Below are 7,133 nucleotides of genomic sequence, written 5' to 3'. Positions count from 1 at the left end.
TACAGATCTACAGGGAATAAAACACAGCCAAGAAAAAGTAAACAATCATCCGGTGCCCTACATTTGGGCAAGTTCCATAGTGAGTTGGAAAGGAGGTCCCTCTGTTGATGGAGATGCTGTCTCCAAGTGTGGCCCTTGGACGGTGGCATCAGTGTCACCAGGAGCTTGTTAGAAAGGCAGATTCACAGGCTGTACTCCAGACTTACGAAGTCGGGGTCACTGGAGGTGGGGCCCAGGAATCTGCACTTAACCAGCTTGGAAGGTTGGGGATTTCTTGTGCACACTGAAGTTTAGGAGGTACTGCACTTAGGAGCCGCTGGGAGGATGGGAAGCAGGAGGCAGGAAAGGAAATGGGGAGATGCGGACATGGAGTGAGTGATGTAGGAGAGACTTTGGGGGCTGATTGTGAATGTACAACTTTCCAAGCCTTTAGTGAGGAGCTTGGAATCTGCAGGATGGAGAACAGGGCAAGCAGGAGAGCATCACACTCCCCTGGATGCCAGAACTTGACTCCCATCACTCAGATTAGCCTTTTCCCCAAACCAGAGATGCTCCATGAATAAAAGGATTCCAAGAGCAGATGCCTGTGGGAAACGCTGGATTCTGTTCACACCTCCTGGAGATTTATAGTGCACATGAGCGCGATAAAGACATCAAAATTCTTTTTTAAAAAATAGGGATCTATTTAATAAGTTTTGATCCTTTGCTCTCTCAGCATGTGATCTGCAGACCAGCAGCATCAGTACCACCTGGGAACTTGCTGGGAAATGCAGAGAGACTTCCTTGGTGATGCAGTGGCTAAACCTGCACACTCCCAGTGTAGGGGGCCCAGGTTTGATCCCTGGACAGGGCACTATTAATAGATCCCACATGCTGCAACTAAGAGTTTGAAGGCTGCAACTGAGACAGGGTGCTGTCAAATATTTTTTAAATAAAGAAAATGCAGAATCTTCGTCTCTACTCCAGAGTCAGAAACTTCATTCAACAACATCCCAAGGTGACGGATATGCTCATTAAAGTTTGAGAAGTGCTGGTTTAACCCATTATTCTTGTGGAATTCACTTTGGAAATGCTGCTTTAGGCAATGAGAAGCCAGTGATTTTGAACAGGAAAGCAGCAGGATGAGACCAGCCTTGTCCTACACAAAGCCCCTGAAGGAGTCTTTCCCTTTCTCCTCCTGGTGCTCCCTTCCCTTAAGCGCTTCCGGTCATTCTCCTCCACTGCAGGAGACCTTGTTCAGGCATGAAGCCCCACAGCGACTTTTCTGGGCAGTGCCACACTGGTGACCTGTAAACCAGTGATCCATGAGCTCCTTGCTCTCATGGAACTCAAATACCTTTCATTGACCTGGAAACCCAGCCATTGTTCTTACCGATGATCAGATTCTAGTGCTTCATCCAAACTTTCAAGGCATCTTTGGATCCCCATCTTTTAACAGTCCCTCTGTGCAGTTTTTAGATAAGATCTACCAGGATAGTCTTCTTTTCAAGCATGGTCATTTCATTACACTTTCTTTTAAAAAATAACTTGAAAAATTATTGTGTTAAAGTGTCATTCTGAATTATTCGCTAGTTGTGTGTGCTAGTCGTTTTTGAAAGCAAAAATCTTGCTAGTCAAGTTTTGAATCCCCCAACTAGAACCTAGGGGGTTACTGAGTAACAACAAATGGTGGGAAAGCACAGGGTTTCCTGGAGCCATATGAGGTAGTGGCATTCAAAGGAACCCCGCTTGTTCATTACATTCCAAAGGTATGAGCAAAGCAAAATCTTGTCCTAAAGGGGGTTAGCCGAGACAGTGACAGTTGAAAGGCTGAGAGATCCTACGAGGACAGAGATTGTATGGGCACACCGTGGTGTGTCTAGGAGAGACTTGTGGGGTGAAGGAGGGGCTGAATACATTCAGGGCTGGGGACACTGCAGGTAGAGACTCACACGGAAAGAGCATGGGCCAGGGCAAGAGACTGAGGACAGAGGAGGCTGTTGTAGGCACGCTGGCAAAGCCTCGCAGAGTCAACCTGAAGTCCGGAAGTGTAAGACCTCTTTGCCTCCCCTCCGACATCTGGCAGCAACGCCTGTCTTTGTGTTAACAGTAGGCCGGAAGGGGGAGCAAGTTAAAGAATGGGGACCTGTTTCCTCTCTTTGTGCCCCAGTTCCCCCTCCTTTGTATACACCCTCCATCCCGAATAAGCTCTGATTCTCAGGACTAAAATGCACAGCGTGTATCTTGCGGAGACACACATACCGCCCAGGAGAGCAGAGCCAAAGGATCCCCAGGGTGGAGAGGTAAGAACACCCAGGTAACGCTCGGGGGAATACAGTCTCTATAAAAGAACCTGTTAGCCTAATGAGGCCAACACTGACTTAAAGTTGTAGGTTCTTTCTCTCTCTTTCATCAAGAGGCAGAACTTGGAGAGAAGAGTGACGCGGTGACATGGTTTTAGACACACTGTGCAGCTAGAGTCGGGTGGGACGAGTCCCCTCCTTGGGCGTCTTGGGACCTGAGGCTGTGACCACAGAGATGTCCTGGCCGCGTCTGCCATCTAGCGCCTCGCAGGAGGGCTCACCACGCCGGTGTATCCCGGCTTCCCGGGTAAATGTGTGCATATAGACAAAGTGTGAGAGCATTATAAAATCAGCCAGATGGAGGTGAGTAGAGCAGATTCACGGCAAATTCACACACACACACACACGCAGCATGTGCACCCCAGCTCTTCTCTTCCCCGCCCTCCACCCGGCGCGTGCGCGCGCGCGCGCACACACACACACACACACACACACCCCGCATGAGCACCTCAGCTCTTCTCTTTTTCCCCCGCCTGTGCTTCGCACACACACACGCACACAAACACACACACACCCGCATGTGCACCTCAGCTCTTCTCTTTTTCCCCCGCCTGTGCTTCGCCTCCCCTGCGGTCCTCACTCTGCCCAGCCCTTCCTCCCGGGAAAGGTCAAACAATCCTCAGCCACCCCTTGGTTCAGTCCACGCAGAGGAGGTCGGCCATGTAGAATCCAGTAGATACGATGCCTTCATTGAACAGACTTAACATCTACGATTCATTTTGTAAAATAGATTTCTACGATAATAAAAATAACGCAGTCTCATTGTGAAAACTTTGGAACGTATAGAAAAGTGAAAGGGGCCCACTGTCTCCGCATCCTGATTATTATCTGGGGGCGGGGGCGCCCGCTGGGGCGTGGGCTTAGATAAGAAATCCCAGCTTGAGAAGGCAAATGACTGCTAGAAAGGCGTATGGGGCGCCTGCCAGAGCTGGGCTAGGACAGCGCCCAGGCCCTAGGCGATCCCCGGGACTCCTACCCCGCAACTCTGCGCGCGTAGGCGGTCCTTCTGCGCATGCACACTGCCGGGTCGCCGGGAGCCCAGGTTCCCCGAGGTGTGACCCGCGACCCGAGCCTGGGCTGGGTGCTCGGGGCTCGGCTCGGACGTGCGCTTTGTCCCGTGCCCTGGCTGCCGGGGGACTCCTCCTCCACCACATCTGGCAGCTCTGTGACCCGAGGTCAAGCAGAAAATAACCTGTTTAACAAATCCAGTCAGTTATTTTTAAATCTAGAAAAGCTAAAAATAAAAAAGCAAAAATATCTCCTAGCGAAAGCCTTTCTGGTCTTTAAGGAAATGACAGACATGGGCTTAAAACATGCAAAACAGCATAAAAGTTTTAAAATGAAAAATCAATGGCCGTCCTTCCGAGCAATTCCTCTTTTCAAAGGGAATGATTATTATGTCCGCCCCCACAATATGTACGTATTTATATATGTATATATTCTTACCCTTTTAATATTTATACGATGTGGACTTTTACTGTTCATTCTTCTGCTCTTCCTGCCTGCCGGCTTCCTACTTCTCAGGGACATTTCCACATTTGAACATCTAAATCTAATTATTTTTAAGGATGCTTGGAATTCCATTTGTAAAGTACCATATTTCATCTAATATAAAGAAATTCTCAAATGCTTTGTCAGGCAACTCACAAATCTAGAATGCAACTGAACCTGCAAATCTGAGTATTCACAGCTGCGAGAGTTTTAGGCTTGGTTTGTGGTGATCTAGAAGCTATTCATTTACAAAAGTGCCACCAAAACGTCTCCATGAAATCATTTAATTCAATTTAATGCTACCAAACAGGGCCCTCTTAAAGCCTGGAAACAAAACAAATCGTCCTAGGAGTGGAAATGCTAAGTCTTAAAGAACTACACTAAAAAGGTATTGGTAGATTTTGTTAAATGGTCCTTTTACAAAGTTGCACAGATTTATACTGTTACCAAAATATGAATGAGGTTGAACATCTTTTTATATGTAAAATGGCAGTCAGTATTTCTTTTTCTGTATATTGCTTGTTCATATTCTTTGGATTTTTCTTACTGATTCAGCTGGGCTTTGTAAATGAAAGAAGTTATCCTTTGTCTATCACTGTGTTCTGCAAATGTTTTCCCCAGTTTGTCTTCTGTGTTCTACCTTTGTGTTTAGTTATTGATTTTGTTTTGGTTTGGTTTTACAACAAAGAAATGTTAACATTTTGTATGGCAAATTTGGCAGAGTGCCTTTATGCTTGTGGGTTGTCTGTCTTATTTTGCAGAGCCTTCCCCACTACAATCAGTCAATTCACTCATGACTTATTTAAAAGACACACACACATACACACTCACATACTTTTTATTGTTAGGAAAGTCATCTATTCAATGAAGAAAGTTTGTAAGATACATATAAGCCAAAAGAAAAGTCTTATATTCTAATTGCCAAAGATAATCACTATGAACATTTTGCCATAAAAAGTTCTATGTAATAATTAAGATTGTGTTTCGATAATGTCATGAACTATATTTGTTAAATATTTGAGCTCTATTTTAAAACAACTTTATTGAAGTATGATTATTATACCATAAAAATCACTCATTTAAAGTAAATGATTCTTAGTAAAATTACAGATTTGTGTCATCATTACAACAATCCAGTTTCAGAACATTTCATCACTGCAGAAAAAAGCCCTTTCTATTTGTGTTCTTTTGAAGTCACTCCCCACTCTTTCCAACCAGCCGTAGGCAACCATTAATCAACTTCTTGTCCCAATGGATTTCCTTTTTCTGGACATTTCATATACATGGAATCACACAATATGTAAACTTTTGTGCTTGGCTTCTTTCACTTAGTATAATATTTCTGAGATTCATCAGTATCATAGTGTGTATCAATACTTCATTGACTTTATTGCGGAATACTAAGTAGTTCATTGACTGGATAGAATACATTTTGTCCATTTGTCAGTTGCTGCACATTTGAGTTTTTTCCGCTTCTCAGATATTCTGAATTACGCTGTTTTGAACATTTGTCGACAAGTTTTGTGTGGACATGTTTTCACTTTCCTGGGTGTAAGTGGAATTGCTGGATTGTGTGTAAACTCTGAGTCAGCATTTGTTTGTTTATTTATTTAGTTTTGACTCTGCTGGGTTTTCACTGCTGTGAGGTCTTCTCCGTAGCTGAGGAGAGGGGGAGTGACTCTTCGCTGTGGTGAGTGGATTTCTCATTGCGGTGGGCTCAAGGACACACAGGGTTCAGTAGCTGCAGCCAGCGCTCAGTAGTTGTGGTTCCCAGGCTCTAGAGCTCTCGCTCAATTATTGTGGAGCATGGACTTAGTTGTTTTGCAGCGTGTGAGATCTTTCCGGACCAGGGGTTGAATCCATGTCCCCCTGCACTGGCAGGCTGATTCTTTACCACTGAGCTACCTGGGAAGCACTCTGCCTTAGCATTGGATTCTATATCTTGAGGAGCTGCCTGGGACCAATCTGTACTGAAACCACCAGTAAAAAGGAGGCCCTTTTCATTCAAGCTCCTTTTCTCTGGATGACAAGACCTGTCTGGAATGATGTCTAAGGTTCCAGGACTTTGCATAGAGCTTAAGGTTAACTTTGAGTCTTATTTTAGCAGAATGTTAAGATGAATTTCTTCCTGTCTGAGTTTTGACTGGGCTACTAATGTAATGGGCATTAAACACCAAAATGAATATAAGACTGAAACCTACATGAGCAAAATTTTTTTAAAAGTTCAAAGTTACAAAAGGGGAATCAGAACAGTATTTGCCCACCCGTGTTCATAGCATCATTATTCACAATAGCTGAAAGGTGGAAGCAACCCAGCTGTCCATGGATGGATGGACGGAGGCACAAAATGTGGTGCATCCACACAATGGAGTATTAGTCAACCTTAAGAAGGAAGGAAATTTTGACACCTGCTTCAACATGGGTGAACTTGAAGGACATGAAGTTAAGAGAAATAAGCCACACAAAAATACTGCATGGTTCTACTTACAAGAGGCGCCTCTGAAACGGAGTAGGACACTATGGTCCTTGCCATCTGACCATGTCCTCTGCCTGTCTTTTGTCTGTGGAAAGCTTTAGTCAAAGAATAAGTTTAATCAGAGAAGTGAGATATGCGGAAACAAAGGAAAATAGTAAAAGGAGACTAATAATGACAAGTCATTAAGCATACTCAAGGACCTTTAGTTCTTTCTCAAGGGCTGTAGATGATGTTCTGAGCCATATCCTGTGAGTAGTCTTATAGCTACCAGAACACCAGGTGGAGAAGTTAACTACATGATGACCAGGCTGTACCCGGAACATGAGCTTCCACAATTCTGAGAACTCGCCGCAAAGAAATGGGAATAAATGGGCCCTGGAGCTGAAGATTAACTATACCTGAAACAACCAAGATGATGCTGGTAAAACCACTGATGACCAATTTGAAGATGATTATTAGAGATGACTGTGCTGTTTCTGCTTGTAACACCAATTCTGTCCATAAAAGCTCTTATCCCCTGCTTGTCAGGGGTAGGAGGAGAGTTGGCCTTTGGACAGATGTCCACCATGCTCCCCTGACAGTTGCTGGCATCTGAAATAAAGCAAATTTTCTTTCCGCCAACCTGGCCTGTTTATTGGCTTTTGAGATCCCACACACTTTCAGTAACACCTGTACTGGTCAGATTCATAGAAACAGAATGGTGGGTGCTGGAGTTTGAAGAGAAGGAGGGTGAGGAGTTATTGTGAAAGGGTACAGTTTCAGTTTGGGAAGATGAAAACATTTTGGAGATGGGAGATGATGATGGTTGCCCAACAATCTGAATG

General features: G+C 44.6%; 1 long non-coding RNA gene across 1 annotated transcript; it reads left to right on the top strand.

Moving 5' to 3' along the window:
* The first annotated feature begins 1,972 nt into the window (after positions 1-1,972).
* LOC120865445 lies at positions 1,973-6,924 on the top strand. The gene is made up of 3 exons (XR_005721408.1): positions 1,973-2,282; positions 2,367-2,589; positions 6,528-6,924. It is a non-coding gene; the product is annotated as an uncharacterized LOC120865445 (long non-coding RNA).
* The last annotated feature ends 209 nt before the right edge of the window (positions 6,925-7,133 follow it).

Source organism: Oryx dammah, unplaced genomic scaffold, assembly GCF_014754425.2.
Source record: "Oryx dammah isolate SB20612 unplaced genomic scaffold, SCBI_Odam_1.1 HiC_scaffold_6, whole genome shotgun sequence".
In the NCBI taxonomy this organism is placed as follows: Eukaryota; Metazoa; Chordata; class Mammalia; order Artiodactyla; family Bovidae; genus Oryx; species Oryx dammah.
Note: the sequence above shows the minus strand (reverse complement) of the source record. Positions and strands in the feature narration are given on the sequence as shown.